Genomic DNA, 21,623 nt, shown 5'->3' with positions numbered 1-21,623 from the left:
CTCAAATCCTACTAATTCTTCTACAAAATATAACAATACAAGGATGAGATGACAGCCTGAAGCATGGATTTCCCTTATTTTGATTAACATTATTTAAGATTTTGAAGAAATACCTGCTCCAGAGTAGAACATTCATAGTCTGTGAATAGTTTCTAGATTTGTAACAAGTGTCTCAGAAGTGCAAGAGCCAAATAGATATTCCTTCCCAAAGAGATGTTCCAGCTTGTCAGATCCAAGTACATTTGCTGTTTAACATATGGAGTAGACATTGCTAGAGCTATATCATCCAGTAGGCAAATAAAATACTTTCTCCTATGGTCAAAACATTTGGCACTTTTCATATGTATAGTTGCAATTGAGTGATTAAAGAGGGATTCTTTTTTCTGTATGTTTCATTACACACCTTCAGCACACAGAAAAGCTGAAAGCATCTCCAGTGATCTTGGACTCACCGTGTACAGGAACTTCATGTTTAGTATAACTCCTGGCTTTTCTTAGCATTTATGATGTTTTTCTTGCCAGCAAAATCACACTGCTAGAATACCTACCATACATCTTTACCTTGGGATATGGGAAACAAGTTTAGGGAGTTTCCAAACACAATTCAAAGGGACTTAAAGTCTGTTTGCTTAACATCTGAATATAATCATGTAGTTAGACTTCTCATTCAATTTGCAACTTCACCTAAAACATTATGAAGAGAAACATTTTCTGTTTCCTATCTAGTTTACTTGTCTTCTGTGCAATGTTTTATATTGAAAGAGCAGCTATTTGATGATAGATTAATTGATTTTCTCTCTTTTTCATAAGAATCTCTAGGATACACCTGAATATGACATAAGACAAAAAAGTAGAAAAAGAAAATGGCTCAAAATGAAACCTAACCCTTCTGACTAATTTATAAGACAAAGTCTGTAAAAAACAAAGAACTTTTAAATCTTACCTTCAGGCCTGGTATCTTATCTCACTGTGACAGAGCACCCAAATTTAGTTGATTATAGTTAGTTTGGTTTTACCTATTGGAGAGGAAATGCTGTCAGGCAATTATCATAGATAAAAGATGAAATTTTCTGTTTTGTTTAGTTTTGTTTTGTTTTTCCAAAGTAGGTCTCTAGCTTCATAGACCTACCTAAACAGGGAATTATGAAACATCCCTTTCTTTCCTGACCACAATGTCCTAATTGCCTGCTAGATTCTAATACTCAATTTCAACTCTATTTGCATTTGTGTCTATGCAAAATTATACTTATTTTGTGTGGAATATCAGGGCACTTGGGATGCACGATAGGCCTACATATTCACCCATGAGTGAAAATGCATAAATCATCCTGCTGTTGTCAAAAATGTAAAGAGGAACAAGACTGCATTTTATGATGGTCAAGTCCTTAAAATCTAGTCCCTCCTTAAAGAGGTAAGATTCTTGTCTGATTTTGTGTTATCATTTCACTATCTGGAATGGGAGGAAGTAGCAGGAGGCAAAGTTCAGGATTCTTCTCTCTTTTTCCTCTTCCAACATTGCTACATCATTCTAGGTCTGAATCCACATTAGCACTCGCCTGCTCCATCAGGGGAAGTCTTTAGGGGAAAAGGTCTTTACCATGGCAGAACCTGCATTCTGATGACTACATTAATGTGTGAGGACTCTCTAAGCTGCCAAACACCAAAAACATTTCAATAATGAGTAGCTGAAGTCAATAGATTTCAAAATGGAATTGAAACTCCATTCTAGATCATGGAAGAGCTTATTAACTGACCGTAACAAATTTGCCATAAGTGAGGACTTTCAACCGAAGTTGGATTCTTTTTTGAAAAATAGCAGGACACAAGAAAAATATTCTCATTCACTGCACATTGTCAGTCTGGATACAGTGAATGGAATTTTATGGTCTGGTACGTAACAGGACAGACTGGAGACCTAAAATGGCCTTAAAACATTCAGAAATTATACAGATTTGCACTGCCTCCCCTCTTCTGTCCAACGCTCCCTCATACACCCATTCAGTAGCTAAAGACAGCACAGTATATACAAAAGTGTTAGAAAATGAAGAAAGCACATTAAAACACTTAATTTCCATGATAGAGGTCATCATTTGTCAGTATATTTTCAATTTTAAGCACCTGGGTACCACTTAAACCAGAAATATTCCTGAAAAAAAAATGACCATGAAGCAGACTTCTGCCCTACCTTTTGCATACTCTAATGACTCTGTGTGTCTGTGCCGTAAATTTTCCCTGAAAGGAGCTGCACTATTCTTTTACCAAAACATACCAAAGATCAGCTTTTTCCAGAATATCAGTTCATTTCTATATTGTTTTTATTTCTTTAAGGACCTATAGACATTGTTTTCTTTTCTTTGAGGAGCCATAGATATTGAGTGAATGAACTGAATGACTTTAAGGAATTATAAAAAAAAAAAATTGAATTCCTCAATTTTCTCTTGTTAACATTTTGCAGTGGGGTTGAATGCTACATTGCATAAGTATCAGATTACCTTCAAAGTGTCAAAAGCTATAGAAATATCTTCCGTTTTGTGTGTCTGAAGAGTGTAACTATTTTCCCCTTGTGTATTTTATCATTCTTTCATTTGTTAAAAAAAATTCCATTTATGTGTGAGATCACTTCCTTTTCTATCTCCTATAGTAGGATTTAGATCTACCATGTCACCCTTGAGACACTAGGCTTGAATTTTCCAGGTCTCTGATAAAGAATTTTTTGTGACAGGCCAAGGTTTCTGTCAGTAGTCCATCAGAGCATCATGTTAAAGGGTAAAAACCTATCTGATTTTAGAAACTTTTAATTTACTTCTGCATTCATGGGAAACAGAAAATAAGATTTAACATGCAGGAGGGTCTACAGGTTTCATCAGTAGTTTGTAGATTATTTGTTTTTCAGACATATAGTAATGCAGTGTCTGGGTGCCAACATAAACTGCTAAATAAATAACTTCTAATGCTTTAATCTGCATGTTAGTTTACAAGGAAACTGTACACCTTTCCCAAAAGACATATCAGCTGCATGGTCTTTGACAGCAAGTAAAACAGCTTATATGCAAATCCAGAAATGTGCTACTCTGGCTTTAATCCTCTTTTGTTTGTGGTATGCAGCTGCAGTTTTAGGCAATATGATGAAACAAATGGGCCACGCCAGATTTGGTAACAACAATAAAATGTTTGAAAAATATTTATGGTAAATTATTCAAATGTTCTTCTCCCATCAAATGTTCAGAACATTAACATATTTCAAATGCTAAATAGTTGCAAGTGCTTGGGATGTTAAATTATTCATTAAAGGAAGTGGGTGAGGTCATCTGAATGTTATTAATTATGGGAGGGATACAGAGGCATGCATCTTCAGATGACTATTCTTCAGTTATTGGCCATAACCCTGAGTAAGGCTGAGCACCTTCAACTCATGCAGTTTACTGAAAGCTGAAGCACAGCATGTAATCATGACTCCAGGAGTTGTTTGCAGGACAGTCTGTTCTGGTTAGACAACATTTTCTCTAGTCTTACGTGCGCAAGGACCTGTTCAGTATTGCTTGCAAGAATGTCAGAAATACTGAAATAAACTCAGTTGCAACATTTTCCACAAATAACATTTGAAATACCTTGCATTCTCATCATAAAGTAGTGTTTACATATGGCTTAGGAAAGACAACTTAAAACAATTTCTACATATAAAAAGTCCTGTTTTTCAGGACTCCACCCTGTAAAAGGGGCATGGCCAAGCCATGTGCTGCAGGTCAGACAAGGTCCACCATAACATGCTGTACACAGAGAGGTTTACATCGTGCCTTTCTGTTCCAGCACTTGCATCTTTCCTATAGACTGGGCTAAGCAACTGGGAAACAGTTACAAATGAAGACTGCTAAGGTTTCTCTGTCCATCTGATGGCCTTCGCAGGAGGTTCAACTCCTCCACACTGGCACTCATTCGAACAGCTTACAGTGCAAAGCAAGCAGCAGCTACCCACCTGCAGAGGCAGAAGGAAGAACTGACCCAAAAGGGACAGCTTCCATGATCTCTCAGCACTTTGATCTGTTCATGTTCCTTCCTAAGGTTTAACCACAGGGAAGAGGAATGAGCCTTCCAGCTCTCTAGAAAGATTTCCTGGGGTGGAGGTTGAAATCTGAGATGGTGTCTAGTTGATGGAAGCTGACAGGTTGAAATGCCACATGAGCTTTCTCCTTCTTTGACTTTTCCATCTCTTTCTATCTGGTACTATATTTGCTTTCAATACTTACAACAGGACTGTCAGCCTTTTACTTGTTTGAAGGAGTGACTGTAGGTTTCTTTTTACTCCCTTTCTCCATTTACTTACTCCTTTTTCTCAGAGTTATTACTCAGTTTGGCTGTGAGTTTCTGCTGTTATTTCCTCCTACAGAAACCTGTAGGATTGCAGACTGCAGTGAAATGGAAGAACTCCTCCACCCCCCAAAAAAAATCTCCTCAGAGGTATTATTTTTCAAATTTCAAGATTTTTCAAGCAGTTTAATCATTTCAGACTCAATGATATACTGATGCTAGATACAAACTAGTGAATCCATCCCTCCTCTTTCAGATACATAGGCCAGTTCATAGAAATCACTTCCTCAGTTCTTGTGGTTGTTAAAGGATTCTCAAGATAAACTCTGTGACTTTTTTCCAGTGACCTGCAACCCACTCTTTGCATATGTTGCTAGTCATATGGTGAAGGACCCTGAAGGGCTCTGAAATGTTCCTGAAAGGCCCCCAATAGCCAGGTGGCCCACTTTCACAAGCGCTTGGGTATCAATTCTGCTGATATATGTGCATGAGCCAGCAAGAGCGTAGGGCTCTGCCTGGGCTGTAAGAAACAGTTGACATACTGAGTGGAAATTGGGGTGGCTGGCTTACACTGAGCATCCAGCTGTTCTATGCTGTATTGTCATGTTTATCCCAGTAGATAATGTAAAGCTAGTTCAGGAGACATCAGCTGCCACCACTGCAATATATGTATAACCACAAAAGGTAGCATTCTTCATAAAATTCATACTGTTGCAAAAAAAAATCCACACTCCTCACTCTAACAGGTAAAAGTAGATAGCATAGGAGCACCAGCTTCTCTTTAATGTAGCAATAGACGGTGTGTTGGCAGCGTCATGCTATTAACATGGTTCTAAGTACGTATCGTCAACAACAACTCTCATAACTCACTGGCAGCATTACTATATTCTGGAATGAGAATACAAATGTAGAATGGAGAGCAAGTTGGGTTTTTTAAAGGCACTATTCAAAAATTAAATAATGAAAATACAATAATTATCATGAATCCTTCAAGTGTGTTCAATAGAAAACAAATTAGTGGTATAGCAATACTGTCCTTCACAGCAATACTATGAAAAGTTTAGGTGTTCACTTCAGTATTCATTAAAATTATACATAAATATTTATGTGTCAATTAAGGAAAATCGTGTATAGAGGTGAAATTCAGCAATGCTGAAGATTAAGAAGATGCTTTGGTTTTTTTTTTTCAAACAGACAGGAATCCAAAGACACATGGAAGTGACATTTACTGAGCTGTATGCCACAGAAAAGAATCCAGCAGGCAAATGTAGAAACCAAATGTGAAATTTCTCCCACTGATGAAAGAATGGAAAAAAGAGCAGAACCATATTAGCATCTTTTGTGGCAGTCATGGGAAGGGCAGGGAGGTAGGAGAAATACTTTTCATGTTGGTTTCACTCAAAACTGATTTTCAGACACAAGACTAGTGAGATTTGATCTTGCAGAGCTGTGACACTCAGTATGAGTATAATGATGTGTTTCATAATATTAGCAGTATAATGAACGAAATGTAGTAAAGTTTAAATAACAAATCAAAACCCATATGCCAAAAAGCATGCAGTACAGTGGAACACACTTAAGGAAATAGTCCTTACTCAGACAGGAATATATAATACTATGCAAAAGGGCTGCAGAGAGAACTGTACCTGACACATAACCAGGGGCATATAAATAATTCCTTGAAATAGCAGTTTTGTTCCTTCCTACTTCTTAAGGACTTATCATGACATTTCTGAATTGTTTTTTGAGCAGTTTTTTTATAAATGTCAAAATTTCAACTCACAGCCCCTATTTGGGAAGAAAGTACTGTTGAAATCTTCTAAAATAGCTTAGAATCTTATGACCTTTCGTGAATTTAAGGAAAGTCACATGAAGTCCAATCTTAGTCTGATTAGTAAAGATGGGAAACTGTAGCAGTGTCTAACTTCACTCAATGAATCAGTCTGGTCAGTGAAAGAAAATGTTTGTTCAGCCCATCTTCACACTCTAGATAACAGTCTCTTGATGGCAACTGTGTATGAAGCAAATTGGAAAGATTCGCTGTATCTAACAATGCGTTATACCGATGCATACATTGAGAAAAATGGCAATGGGGCAACGGAGTGGGTTTTTTTGTCTTGCACTTCTGTTAAGAGGTTGAATAAAAACTTGGCTATATCTGGCAATATTGAAATAACTTCCAGTTTTATTTCAGCAGGAAAATTTCCAAAGGAAGTGTCCAAAGGAAGTGAATAGCAGCAGCCAGGATACTTAAATTCTGTTCTCATGTTGAGGACACCTGATGCAAGCCAATCTTTCCTGATTTTTAAAAAAGTTGCCAACACATGATACAACTCCAGAGAAATCCAGTCCAAATTTCTTATTTCTTGCTGCTTGCTCATTTGTCACTGTTTTGGAAACACATAGCCTTCTCCTTTGTATGCAGCTGTTGTGGGGCACTCTGCTCTTAAGTTTTGCCTTGAGCTTTGTTTCACCTGTCAAGTGGTATGGGTAATGAAATAAAGTAATCAAAGAGTAATTAATATTTGTGGAGTACTCCAAAATGCTTTGTATGAAAGTTGCAAAGACCCACTGATATAAGGAAAACAAAACTGTCATGGAGAAAATTTTGGCAGGAGTGCACAGGCAGCTGATGATGACATCTCTACTTTGTCTGAGTTGGAGTACTTAATGAAAAATTTCCAATGAAATTCAGGTAACACTTCATGATATCTTCCAAAATACCCTTATTGTTCACTTGAGAAAAATCATGATCCTCTGACCAGAAACACAGGTCATCTACAAATAAGCAAGGAACATTTGTATTGGGTTTGCATGGTAAGGTTTTGGTAGCGGGGGGGGCTGCAGGGGTGGCTTCTGTGAGAAGCTGCTAGAAGCTTCCCCTATGTCCGATAAAGCCAATGCCAGCCAGCCCCAAGATAGACCCACCACTGGCCAAGGCCGAGTCAGTTGGCGATGGTGGTAACGTGTGGTGGGTTGACCCTTGTGAAGACCATGGTGAGGCAGGCTGTCCCCCTGGAGGTTAACTGTGGAGCAGATACCCACCTGCAGCCCGTGGAGGACCCCACACTGGAGCAGGTGGATGCACCCGTAGGAGGCTGTGACCCCGTGGGAAGCCCGCGCTGGAGCAGGCTCCTGGCAGGACCTGTGCACCCAGGGAGAGAGGAGCCCACGCTGGAGCAAGTTTTCTGGCAGGACTTGTGACTCTGTGGGGACCCACGCTGGAGTAGTCTGTTCCTGAAGGACTGCACCTTGTAGAAGGGACAGACGCTGGAGTAGTTCATGAAGAACTGCAGCCCGTCGGAAGGACTCACATTGGAGAAGTTTGTGGAGGACTGTCTCCCATGGGAGGGAACCCCACACTGGAGCAGGGGAAGAGAGTGAGGAGGAAGGAGCAGCAGGACAATGTGTGATGAACTGACCGCAACCCCCATTCCCATCCCCCTGCGCCGCTGGGAGGGAGGAGGTAGAGAAAATGAGGAGTAAAATTAAGCCTAGGAAGAAGGGGGGGGGGGGGGGGGGGGGGGGGCCCTGTTTTTAACATTTGGGTTTATTTCTGATTACACTACTCTGACTTTTGACTGGTAATAAATTAAATCAATTTCCCTGAGTCAAGTCCGTTTTGCCCATGAGAGTAGTTGCTGAGTGATATCCCTGTCCTTACCTCGACCCATGAGCCTGTTGTCATATTTTTCTCCCCCTGTCCAACTGAGGAGGGGGAGTGACAGAGTGGCTTGGTGGGCACCTGGCGTCCAGCCAGGGTCAACCCACCACAACATTGGAAACTGAACCTGATACAGATAAAGTACCTGAACTGCAGTAGTATAACTGAGCATGCAGTGAAGCTGTATTCTATGTTTTATTTTGTCCTGCAAGGAGCAAGGAGTTGGACTCCATGAACCTTATGGCTCCCTTCCAAATAGAGATATTCTATGATTCTATGATTCTATGAAGCTGGAATGGTAAAAAGCTTCAAATATTCCCCAACATTAAGGAAAGAAGATTGTTTTGAAGATGGATGGATATTTTCATTTAACTTAATTTTATTTCATGTAGTAGGTTAGGTCCTCCTAAAAAGAAATGCCTAATTCAGTAGCTCTTGCACCAAATGCAGAGCTGAAATAGAGCCCCTGGGCCCACAGGCAGTGGTTGTGGATAGAGGTCCCAGGTGCAGGTGGGGCCACCAGGCCCACTAGTGCTCTCAGGGTCCTCACAATAAATATATCTTATTCAAACTCACAATATTAATTTCAGTATAAAAATTATTAAAAGACCAAACAGAAAGGAAAAGAAGCATCAATTCACTCAATATTACCACTGTTGCACAGAGCCACCCAAGGTTTCCGAAAACCAGACAGATTCAGATTCGGATGGCCTCCACAACCAAGCAGTTGCTCACTTGTTTTCTATGTCCAAACTGTTTGTAGGAACCTTTAATGTACTTGCCTTTTTCTGTTACAGAACATCCGCTAACATTTTTCAGGCACTGTTTACAGAATTTTTTAAAGGTCAAGTGTGATTCTGCTGAAATGCATCATGTCATCATGTGATGTTGATCACAGTATCTTAACCCTTTAATTTTGGTTAGTTTCTTTTGTATGACTGCAAGGGGCATGAGAGTACTGAAGGAGTTATTTTCTTGTTTTCTCTGAAAGTGAGGATTCCTTTGGTAGGTATATTGGATGGAAAATTCCTGGAGCAAAACCCTGTGCAAGACCCCACCTCTGTTACATTCCAGCAGGCAGCAATCTAGTACTATATTACCTTCAGTAATTTCCCTAGTTCCTGGGAATTAGCTCATTATTTTACATTTTGGCACACAAATACAGACTGGAACATTTCTTTGAGATAACTCTTGCACCAGAGTTGAAAGCTAGTCTCTGTATTCCTGGCAGAGGTCTAAACATTCTAGTCATTCCCTGAAGTACTGAAACACCCATTTAGTATGACTTCAGGTATTAGCTCAACTCATTTTACAAGGCCAAATGTATCTCTCTGAAATCAGAGATCTGTTATGACATCACACAGATACTCTGACCCACTTCCTATTCCAGCAAACCAACTCAAAAAGTCATTAGCTAATCAGTTGAATCTTACTTCAAAACTTGAAACTATTTCACAGCAGGATTTGATTAAAGGAGAAATGGAAGTGCTTAAAATTTCTTTTTTCTTTTTTAACTTCATGACAAGTGAATCTGCATATTTCATGACCTCTGATGCTAGATAGTACACACAAAAGATTTTCAGATTTTTTTTTCTCTAGGTATTTTGCAGCCAAAATGTAAAACCTCTTAGGGAATTAATCCTGTCAAATCTGAAGTACTGACTCATTCTCTAATACAACATGAATAACAATTTATTGTGGACCTGATCTAGATCCAAATGTCATCACATCAGTGCAACTCCAGTTTGTACTTCAGCAATATTACTGGATGGCCTGTTACATACTGACAAAAATGAAATCAGAAAGGATGAAGTTTTTTGGAAAAATAAACAAATTAAGAGTTTGGTAAGAGCATGTGATAGCTAGTAACATCTTTGCAGCAGAATATGAAAAGAAGTGGGAGGAATATGATAGAAAGGTTAGCAAAGCACAAGTTATATTTCTAAACAGTCAGAGCCAGTGGACTTTCTTTGAAGGAATGTTGGGTTCCATTTTTTATTAATATACACTGAGGTAACTATATGGACTTCCATACAGCACATTTACACTAGCAGGTAAATTCATCCATTGTCCAGATTTCTACCATAAAACAAACAAAATTGTCATGAAAAGAACAAAAATAAGATCCCTAACATGAGTTATAACTTCTTGGCTAAAATTTTAAGACTCTTCTACTGGAAAGATTAGGAGTATTTCTATATATGTCAGAAACATCTTGTATAACTTTAGTCTGTATTGTGGGCCAGAGGCTTTTCCTTTAGACAAAGTCAATGCAGAACTGGATTGGTGAAGAGTCAAAGTCAAGAAGTGGAAGTCACTGAAAGCACATGATAGTTTCCACCAGTATGTTCCCCCAGTTCCTCTGAAACAAAAGATCTTCAGCCCTGTCAAACAATGATCAGCTACAGTAGAGGAATACTGTCAGCAGAGAGGACACCAGGAGCTCAGTTACAGCAGACACTGAAATGGTGGCTAGACCCAGGAAATAGCCTAGAAGGAAGGGAATTGCCTCATGCGTAAAGGTATGCACAGCTTAAACTTTGACTGTCTGGAATTTCAATGAGCTGGCTAATGTCATAACTGAAAAAAAACAAAACCAAAAACAACAACAAAAAAAACCCATAAAGCACACATCAGCAAAATTAAGGGAATTCTCATGAACAGCAGGTAGCAAAGCTTGCAACTGTTTGAAAAATGCTGCCCAAGGCAAGGAACCAGGATCTTCATTACTATGACAAGAGTTGCAACAAAGATAGTACATGTTAAAAGCAAATCAAGTTAGCACAACTGTTCTAAGACTATACACAGATTGTTAGCATGGTTCTTTAGATATCATTCTCAGGGCATCCTTATCACTCTACTGCATTTTTCCATTGTGATGAGATCTCCTCAGCTGCTATTTTAATGGGGTTAATGTTAAGTTTGCTTTCATTATTGATCTATAGTTAGGATGGCTGTTATTCTATTGCTTCTGTAGAGCCTGTGCTGGTTTTGGCTGGGATAGAGTTAATTATTTTCATAGTAGCTAGTATGAGGCTATGTTTTGGATTTGTGCTGAAAACAGTGCTAACACAGGGATGTTTTCGTTACTGCTGACCGGTGCTTACACAGAGTCCAGGCCTTTTCTGCTTCTCAGTTTGCCCCACCAGTGAGCAGGCTGGGGGTGCACAAGGAGTTGGGAGGGGACACAGCTGGGACAGCTGACCCCAACTGACCAAAGGGATATCCCACACCATATGACATCATGCTCAGCAACAAAAAGCTAGGGGAAGAAGAAGGAAAGGGGGGACGTTCAGAGTGATGGCATTTGCCTTCCCAGGGGGCCGTTACGCATGATGGAGCCCTGCTTTCCTGGAGATGGCTGAACACCTGACTGCTGATGGGAAGTAATGAATGAATTCCTTGTTTTGCTTTGCTTGCATGCACAGCTTTTGCTTTACCTGTTAAACTGTCCTTATCTGAACCCATGAGTTTTCTCACTTTTACTCTTCTGATTCTCTCCCCCATCCCAGCAGGGGGGAGTGAGCAAGTGGCTGTGTGGTGCTTAGTTGCCGGCTGGGGTTAAACCGCGACAGAGCTATATGGTTATCTAATGCTAACAAGACCTGCAGTGCTTCAGTTTCTGTATATTGCTTCCTGTCTGGCTTCTGGTTTCCTCATTTTCTGCAGCATTTCTTGGGTTGACTATATAAGGAAGGAAAAGGAAATCAAAGCCTGTGTTTATTGTTCTTCCTGGAGATTAATATTCCCCTATGAACAGGTTTGAGAAGATTTCAGCCATGCTTGTCTTGTTTTTTCTGCAAAAGAATATACCCTAAGAGCTTTACAAGGAAAACTGTTCAAACTTGCTTCTGTGTATTTGTCAGACCGCTATTTGTTTTATTTTACTGAGTTGCACCAAGGGAATACTAGTTAACATTCCTCAACTGATACTACCACTACAATAACAGATTTTTCTGTCTTCTTTTATTTCCTAATATTTTTGTTGTTGTTGTTTCCAGTACTACCCAGAAGGAGTTAGGCATCAGAAAGGTGTAAAAGGAAAGATACTTTCTAATCCAAAAATGACAAGACAAACAAGAGGTAAGAAAGGAGGTACAGAGTGGTCAAGGAGGTGATAGGCCCTGTTATGGTAATTCAGTGTTTAGTAACACAGTGGTTTGGCTTTTAGAGATGGGAAACTCACCACAGAATTTGACATTCTGTTCTCTGCCAAGGTTGGCAAGGCTTTGCACTGAGAGAACAGAGAGTTTCATATAGGGCTTTCTTCCCCCCCAAAAACCACAACTGTAGACATTTTATAATAAATTCTCTGTTTCTTAGAAATGAGCTTTTCTCATTTTGCTCTAATACTCTGTTTTACTTCCTGTTTCCTTTGGGTCCATTTTTTATTGTTTCAGTACAGCAGTTTCAGTGCCAATGTCAACATAAAGACAGGAGCATTTCCAGTTTATGACAGGTCTGACAGTCATGCTTCAACTGCTTCTAGCTGTAAGCTGAAGCAGTGAGCCAGCCCAGCTGTTTTTGCAATGAAAGCATTGACTGAAGAAAGAACACAGACACCTTGGACATTACCAGGAGCCTGCAAAGCAAACATCTCACATGAGAAATAACCGAGAAAATGACACCACTACAGAACACAAACTGATTCATGGTATCTCAGAGGAGGAAGAACTGGCACTAACCATGCACGAAGTTAAACCATTCTGAATTTGGTAGACATCTAAGATTCTGCAATGAAGTTGAAATTGGGTGGAATATAAAAACAGAAAGGGAACTGGGGCAATCTTAAGTAGAAATTACCACAGCTAGAAAACTTTTTGTAACACATTAGACTGGATGGAGACTTACATAAGTAGCCGTCAGTACCCAATATAGTTCTCATCAAGATTTCATTTCACTGATTACAATAAATAGCTTTTGATTCATCATGGAAAAGAGAATGCATAGGAATTATGAGAATGCACAAAAAAAAAAAAAGTTCTGTTTACCAGCTTTTTGCTGGTTCTTTTATATTCAGAGAATTTTCAAAGGAGAGTAACAGAATTTAGTTCCCATTGAATTTCAGTGAACTCTGACTTTGTATAGTCTCTTTCAAAAAAATCACCCCTACAGCACAGAACTCAGCTTTTTTGTTCCTCTTGTCCATATTGCTTGTGTTTTTAGGAAGATTGATTAGAATAAACATATAGATGTATAATCATTGTGCTCTACAGTATAGAGCTTCCCTCCATCACCACTCCTCCAAGTGTATTGATTTAGATATTAATTTTAGGTACTTTTTTGCTCCACCTCCTACCCCATAGCGCAGTAACAGATAATACGTTTATCCTTGCAAGTAGAACAGTATTACTTTTCCCATTTTACAAACAGAGAACTCAGGAACAGAGGGATTAAGGTACCTATCCTCAGCACAGGCTGAGATGCCTTGCTGTTGACACTGCATTCTTTGAGGATTTAAGTTGTGCAAGACCACACAGGACGTCTTTCAGGGCAGAAAGGAACTGAGCTTGATCTTCTGAAGACCAGGCTAGAATCTTTACCTTTCATCTACCTTCCCTCTTAAGTCCTGACTTTAGGCTCAGAAGTTTTAACAGTTATGTTAAAAGCTACAAAGCTGAGTAGCACCTAATCCTCCATGTCACAAAGGGGACTTTCTCCACAAGACTACAGTAGACTGTACATGAGAATTGTTTTGCCTCTGGAAAGCACCATGGGGGATGGATTTCATCTCCCCACATTTCATGTAGAGAGAGACCAAGTAACAGATTGTGCAGCAGAAACGTATTTTTAACATGAAAAATAAAAAAGAGAACATCTTAAAAATCGGTGTTTCCACATCAAAACACAGTAAATCAAAATTAGATGCCATTCTGCAGTGAAGCCAAAGTGGTTTACCTCTTTATACAAATTTAGTAGTTGAGAATATCATGGCTGTTGAAAACAAGGCCAATGAACAATAAGTAATCAAATGCTTGAACAGATTAACAAACAAGACTATAATGGAGGACATTTAGCAATAATCTGACAAGTATACTACCAAACATCATTTGCACTGTGAAACAAGGAAAAATTCATAGTTTGAGTGGGCCTCTAATCCCTTAATCAGCCTGCTGCTTGTGTAGCAGACCCCTTCACTGGAGATTAGAATGATGTAAATTATAGTATTGCTGCCACTAAATTTATCCTTACTTTAATTTGAAGAGAACAAGTTTTACTGTTTCTAAAAAGCTATTAAAAATCCTGCAAATTATTGAGCGCCATCTACTGTTTCATTAACTCTTAATACACTAGCAGTGTTTTGGAACTGCATAGTTGAATCAAGATTTTATTCAGCAAGTAAAGCAGAAATTCAGATTTGGGGATTTATTTAAAAACTGCATTGTATTCTTTCAAAAAATCAGTGCTCATTTTTTCAAGCACACAATAAGTTTTACAAGCATTAAAAAGCAAAGCCATTAAAAAGAGATAAAAATAATTAAAACTTAAGTTTAGCATCAGAGTCACTCTTTTCTTTATCCCAAATATTTTAGTGCAGAGATAATATAGATCCTTGATCCTTTTCATATCACTAAATAAATTGAAATATTGGGTACTGGCTACACTTGAAAAAACCCACACCAAAAAAACAACCCACCAGACATTAAGCTAACAATGGTTGTATTCTAATGATTATGAATATGCAGGAATTTTTTATTTTTTTAAAAAAGAGACAATAGCTTAGTTACCTAGGCATAGTCTGATATCAGATGTAGTTCAGGTAGGCTTCTACCTTCCTGAATAACTAATTTACAAGTAGTTATTCTTCAAGTTGTAGTGAATTTGCATAATGAAAGAGATCAGATGAATGTCAAGACTGAAGACCTATATGGACCAATTGTCCATTCTCTCTTGCATCTGTAGTTTCCTTTTTTGCCTTCATGCTTGCAAATTTTTTGTAGAATTGCTGTCTCTATTCATGAAGTGAGAAAGAACCCAGGAGGAAAATAAAACAAAACAAATGCCACTAGGCTTACTGGATATTCAAGCTGTCATTTGCCTGCCTATTCTAGCAGCTCAATATCACTTTGATGATCTACATAGCCAGAAAACAATCTGTGGTGGGCAGCATTCACTGCTCCACACTCTTTGGCTTACTAGTGAATAAATCCTAGGAAATTACATGTTAAAAAAAAAGAGAGATGAAAATTGATACTCTATATCACACGTTTTCACTGCTTTTCATCTCCCAGTTCAGGGCAGGTTTCATCTCTTTCCCTAAAGTTGAGACATTTACTCACAGCTAATAGTCAGCTCTGAAGTCAATAAGCAGAGGTGGGCACTTCTAAAAGGTAGTCTATCTCATACTAGAGAAAGGTGCTAAAAGGACACCAACTTTTGTGTATAATTTTTTTTTAATTGAGTAACATCATAGACTATATTCAAATACCTTTGAGTATATTTAAGAACATAGGTGGGGTATTAGCCACAACTGCCATCCTTCTAGGCAATTCTCCTTTGAACAGACTGACAATTAAAAGGCTCGTTGTCTCGAGCTCTAGTGTTCTATCACATACAGCCAATGGGGTGAGGAGCAACAACAGATACTGCAAAATATCTAGCTCCCATGTCCAGCTGTAAGGGTAAGCATGGGTCTTGGAAATGGTGAAATGCAGCAGCAGAGCACTGCTCTTGGGCTCCCACAGAGAGCTCTTCTGAACAGGGTCAGCCTCTTCCTGTTCCAGACCAGTTATTCTGAGACAGCTTAGGTGTCTTTAAGTGGCACCATATTGCAAAGCGTAGACAGCCTCAGATAAATACACTGACACGAAGAGGACTCAGGAGGAGACAGAAAGGAAAGAAGTTCAAACCTTTCTTTGAGAAGGAAAACTGGTGTCTGATTCCTCAGTTCTTTCCACACATCCTCATCCAGGAAGTTTTTCCATAGCAGTTTTGCAGGGAAGAGTCTGCATTTACCAATACTCTACAATGGGGCACAGTGGGTATGGTAAGAGCTGCAAAGGTCACACAGGTGATGCAGTAGTGGCAGTGTGGCATGGCTGAGAGGCAGTCTTTGTCAGCTCAAGGCCACACAAATGGGCTCACACTAGTCTGTGCGCATTAACGGCACTACTTAACAATGGCTGGTGGTGCTAGTTTATATCCCTCTGCGTTATGGTCCATTCATTGCACATGATGGCCACTCAGTCTTGCCGTCTCATAGCATCCCAGTCTGTCCCTCACTTTTGAGAAGCCCTAGATGGGAACTGCACAGGTTTACCAGATTGTCACATTCTGAGGAGGAAAATAGCAGAGTTTGTGTTACCCTGTAATCTCTAACACTTCATTTTAAGGCATAACACAATTGCCAGTGTTCAAGCTGAGCTTTCAACTGTAACTCTGAATTTGGACTGCAAGCTGGGTAATTTTTCAACCATCACTTTGTATGAATACAAGTTTTATGTATGAAATAGAAAGCACACTGAATGCAGTATTACCGTCCCCAAGCCTTAAGTGTTCATGAGTCAGACCTCCCATGAGCTATGACTAATCTAGAAACTAGTGGTTTTTTCTTTTATATGTACAAGTAATTTGGTTTTTCCATCTACCTTTTGAATTATCAGGAGATCAATCAGGACACAGCATGTTTCTGCCTTTGGCTTTTGCACTGGGCAGAAAATTCCCAGAGGGGTTCTGCACTGGCTGAGATCCCAGACATTTGGGACCTGAGAGGCTCCAAAGACTCAGTAAGGGTAATTTGAACTTCCATGCTGACCTCCTGATCTTTCAGCTTTGCCTAGCCAGATGGCTTAGATGTGGACAGGTAAGAAAAGGGGTCCTTAACAGCTGGGAGCTATTATAACTCCAGAACATCATGAGACACAGTGGTGGCTACTGGCCAGTAATGGTTCAGGCTGTGAAAGGCAAGGCTAACTGGGGTGTAGGAGGAAAGTCACTACAGCTCCTGAACTCTACATGGACATCTTCAGAGTCTTGGCAGTTGCCAAGTGAAGAATGAAGCAGTGGGATCTGGAGAACCATTTCAAATTCCAAAATCTCAGTGGAGGTCATCTGACTCTTTAAACTGGCCTACTGATTTCCTGTGTTAACCTGTCCAATTAAAAGCATCAAGCTTGCTACTGCCACCACTTGAAATTGTTTGGAAGTTTAAGAGCTTGCAGATGGTAGATTTCCCTAGAACTCCACAAAAAGCAGAACATTTTTTTTGTGAGAGACATTGAAGACATCAGAGAATCCTGATAAAAGAAACAAATGACTGCATTGTCTACCCAACCTCATTCACAGCACCGGGAATTTCTCAGATTGTAGGGAGCATTCCAAAACCAAGACCATGTCAAAGGGAAGACATGTAGCCTTCTTCAATACAGCTGAATGGAGAATAAAAGCCATTCCCATACTACCGGGCAACCCTCATTCTTCAGGTTTATGCTGAATAGCTATTACTTACAATGGAATTTACTACCATTAATAATGCTAGCACAGCCAAATAGATAATTATAAATATATAATCTCTGTTTGTGGACATACTTAGTTTAGAATGAGAATGCTTTTTCCTGTTTAAACTCCTGGAAACACAGCATAAGAGAAACCCCAAACCAGTACTTTATACTGATACAGAGCCCAACTGCTTCACTACTATGTACCAAATCTCCTTTTAGGTGAAGATTCAATCCTAGGGATAGTCCAAACAATAGAGACAATGTTTTACTGAATACAGGCACCTCAAAAGCCAGGCAAATAATGCCCCCATTTTGTCCATGATGGTAAATTATTAGGTGAACAGTAACACCCTCAAGCCAATGTAGTTGCTCCAAGCAGTGCATTGCCAGACATCTCTCAAACAATCTCAGTCATGTAACCATTTGCTAGTCAACGTGGTAGCCTGAAATACAAGAGAATCATAGAATCACATAATAGGTTGGGTTGAAAGGGACCTTTAAAGCTCATCTAGTCCAATCCTGCCCTGCAATGAGCAAGGACATCTTCAACTAGGTCGGGTTGCTCAGAGCCCCATCCAACCTGACCTTGAATGTTTCCAGGGATTGGGGCATCTACCACCTCTCTGGGCAACAGGTTCCAGTGTTTCACCACCCTCATTGTAAAAAATTTCTTCCTTATATCTAGCCTGAATCTACCCTCTTTTAGTTTAAAATGATTACCCCTTGTCCTATAACAACAGGCCCTGCTAAAAAGTTTGTCGTCATTTTTCTTATAAGCCCCCTTTAAGTACTGAAAGGCTGCTGCATTTCTTATGTGGGTAGCTCATTCAGTTAACCTGAGGTAGTTTTCTGCTAGTATTTATTCTCTGCCTCTCCAGTTTATAAATCAAACTTCTGTCCTTTACTATGTTCGTCCTGTCCTCCCTCTTGCTCACGTTCCAGGTTCTCACCTAATCCCTTTAACCTTTGCCTGAAAAGACACAAGGAAGGGGTTCAAAGAGGAAGTGCTCTATAAATCCTCCATTGATATTTCGTTGTTTCACTAACAGCAGAGTTAAAACCTTATTATGATAAAGTATAGCCAGAGTGTTCACACTAATGGCACTACAAGTTCCAGAGGACAATCAGCGTTTGGGGTTTTTTAAGGAAACTGTTTATCCAAAATGTCAAATCTATTGCAGCAATGTTAATAAAGTCAACTTTATTAACACATGAAATTTAAACTGAAATGTCAGACTTTAAGATACCCAAAATTTGAAAGCTCTACTCTGAAGTTTCTTGGATTTATGATCTTGGTCAATGATGAAGCGAAATATACTGTAATATATTTTACCCTGAATTGTAGTCTCAATTCTAAATCAATTTTTCAATCTAAGCATCTTCCCCTTCCTTTCTCTCCGATTCTCCCTGAAAGCTTATAGAAATAAAACATTTAAAGATCAGGGGTCATCTTCTTCCATGTCTTCTATGCGAGGTGCACACACCTACACAATTTCAATAGTAGGGATGTTATTTAAATAAAGCTTTCTCCAGAAGTTAAAGGTAAATGGATACAAATTAAAATAACGTTTACTGATACAAACTTGAACAATGGACTAAGAAAATAACCTTGAAAGCATAAACAACCATAGAAAAAATTGCTATGGTGAGCATTTGTTCCTGGTGACAAGCTTTCATACCAGTTATGTACCTCATATATTTTCTATGATTTCTGTTATGACTTTCTCCCTTAGTTCATGTTTTGTTTCCTGCTCTCTTTGATTTCCATCCTTTCCACTGTGACAAAAGAACTTTGACGTTACTGTATTGTTTTGCAGCTAATATGTTAATCCATGGTGCCTTTATTTGAGTAAGTTTAATCAAATCCAAGAATGATAATGAAGCAGCAGCAGGCTTAAGACATTACTTTAAATCTAATTGGCACACAGAGGATCCCCTTAGTATGAAACCAGCTTCCTGGCTAGGAACAAAACCACTGATAGATTTTTTTTTTTTTTCTATCAGAATTCTTTTTTCCCATACAAGGTAATGTTTCTTCCATACGGATTTCAATTCCAGTACATTCCTGGTGGAGCTATCCAACTTCTACATGGCAGCAACCGACAAAGTATTAAGGAAGCATTTGTAACATGTTATAGTTACTGTGCAAAATGTTTCCACCACCGGAATGAATTGTCTTAAGTGCTGTTCAGTTTTAGTTGGTGAAACTGCAGCTTTTGACAAGACAATAAATATTCTTAGGAGTATTGTTTCGTGTGCTGACACACAGAAATACCCGAAGCATTGAAGTATGTCCCAATATTTGAGCTGCATGTGGAAACAATATCTGTTAATATTCTAAATAGTAGGGTTTGCTGTTGTTTAAAGATCTCCCTTCTAAATCAGTTGGTTAAAGATATAATAACTATTACAAAATGCCTAAAAATGTTGTGTATTTTATACACATGCCCATATATGCACATACAAAAACACACACAAAATAGTATATATAATATAGTCAAGATATCACTAGCCATAAATAATACTTGTGCACTTCCTATAACAAAAGTTAAGCCTAGTTATTAAACACATGAAATTACTTAGGCAAAATCTACGAAGCAATCCAAAGTATGCCTGCCAACATGGCATTTTCTTATAACAGAAATCTAGGATGGCACTTTAGGTTTAATATTTTATGCAAGAGATGCTAGAAAGAAAAAAAGAAGACAAAAAAAAAAGGATGTTAAACTTCTTATGATGGATATCTCATTCATTCATTCATTCAGCATTTTCTGCATAGAAAACAGAGACAAAACAGTCTGTGAGTGTATTGTCCTCCCACATCAAGCAGTCAGTCATGGACTGGTGCTCTCCCAGGCTGGACCGATGGCACAGAAGGCAGTCGCATGGAAGAATGCAACCAAGTGGGACGGCTTTGCCCAGCTTGGTTGCCGCAGTAAAAGACGCTCAGAAACAGCTGCTCTGAGGTGGGGCGGAACTGGGGTCCCACCAGGTACTGAGCTAATCGCTCCCCGGAGAAGGCGCATTTCCCTTCCCTGAACCCCATGGGGTGGAGGGAGGCACAGCATGTGGGCCGCCCTATATGGCCACCTGGCATCACCCAGCCTGCAGCTCAGGTGTGAGGAGAACCCCCGGACTGGCTCCATCCTGCCTGTGGCAGCCCTGCCGTATTGCTGGGGTCACCTCTCAGACAGCTGCCATCGTGTTTGGGAGGGGTCCTGCCCCCAACCCCAAGCACGCTCCAAAGGCCCCTACCGCACGGCCTCAGAGGGCGTGGGGGTTGTGCCAAGACGGGCCTGGCACTGCTGCGGGGCCCTGGATGCGCACGCACTCCCAGTCAGGTGACTGCGGAAAGGGAACCAAAACCATCTGAGGCGTGTTTAGCCGAGAGCTGATGACAGGAATTTAAAAACTGAAACGGTTCGTGCATGCCTAAAAGGCTGCATCGGTCAGTTTCTAGACCCAAGCCAAAATGGCTTAAATTAAAACCTGAGGAAACCCCCAGACTTACCCTCGAGAAGCTGAGGAAGCAGCAATGGCTGGCGGGTCCTCGCAGGGCAGGAGCTGGGAGCCGTCGGGTGCTCCTTCGCCAGCGCCTGTCCCACCACACCAGGAGGGAGCTGGGCAGGCCGGAGACCGCGACCAGGACATCAGGCAAGTCCGTGGTGACGGCTGGGCCGAGGCCCAGCTGGGACATGGGCCCGCAGGTGAGCATGGCTCAGCAGGGCCTTTGGCCAGGTGGGCCTGTGGGGAGCTGGAAACCGGCCCTTCTGCCGCATCGCTGAGTCAGCCACCGACAGCCCCGCTGGGGGGCTGAAATGGGGTCCTGGGCTGTGGGTAGGATGTGGAGAGCCCGGGGGGGGGGGGGGGTGACAGGCACAGTCAGGGATGGCAGAGAAATGCTAAGACCAGGCACACACTCAAACATTTCTTCAAAGACTTGCCAGTTTCTGAAATCTGGGAAACCAGGTATAAACATGGACCATGTCAGTATTTTGAAACATGCTAAACTAAGGCTTTCTCTCTAAGTAACACCTTGCTTTCCCTCTCCAGTCACCGTACACCTCTGGAGAGCCATACCTCCCCTCAGCCGGGCCACAAGATAGCTTTAATCGATGGCAAGTAACAAATAGCTGAGTGATTTAATTCCAAGTGCTGCTGTTGAGCAGGCTGACTCCAAAAAGATGGTTTTTTCAGAGGTTACAATTGTTCAA

General features: G+C 40.2%; 1 long non-coding RNA gene across 6 annotated transcripts in view; it reads right to left on the bottom strand.

Annotated features, from left to right (window-relative positions):
• The window catches only part of LOC115342517, an 87,669-nt gene extending 83,589 nt beyond the window's left edge, over positions 1-4,080 (bottom strand). For all 6 annotated transcript variants that reach the window (XR_003923796.2, XR_003923797.2, XR_003923805.2 and 3 more), the window contains exons 1-2: positions 3,974-4,080; positions 944-1,016 (exon numbers count right to left, since the gene is read on the bottom strand). This is a non-coding gene — a long non-coding RNA (uncharacterized LOC115342517). The remainder of the gene's footprint in view (positions 1-943; positions 1,017-3,973) is intronic.
• Positions 4,081-21,623: the final 17,543 nt, after the last annotated feature.

Source organism: Aquila chrysaetos, chromosome 1 (assembly GCF_900496995.4).
Source record: "Aquila chrysaetos chrysaetos chromosome 1, bAquChr1.4, whole genome shotgun sequence".
In the NCBI taxonomy this organism is placed as follows: Eukaryota; Metazoa; Chordata; class Aves; order Accipitriformes; family Accipitridae; genus Aquila; species Aquila chrysaetos.
Note: the sequence above shows the minus strand (reverse complement) of the source record. Positions and strands in the feature narration are given on the sequence as shown.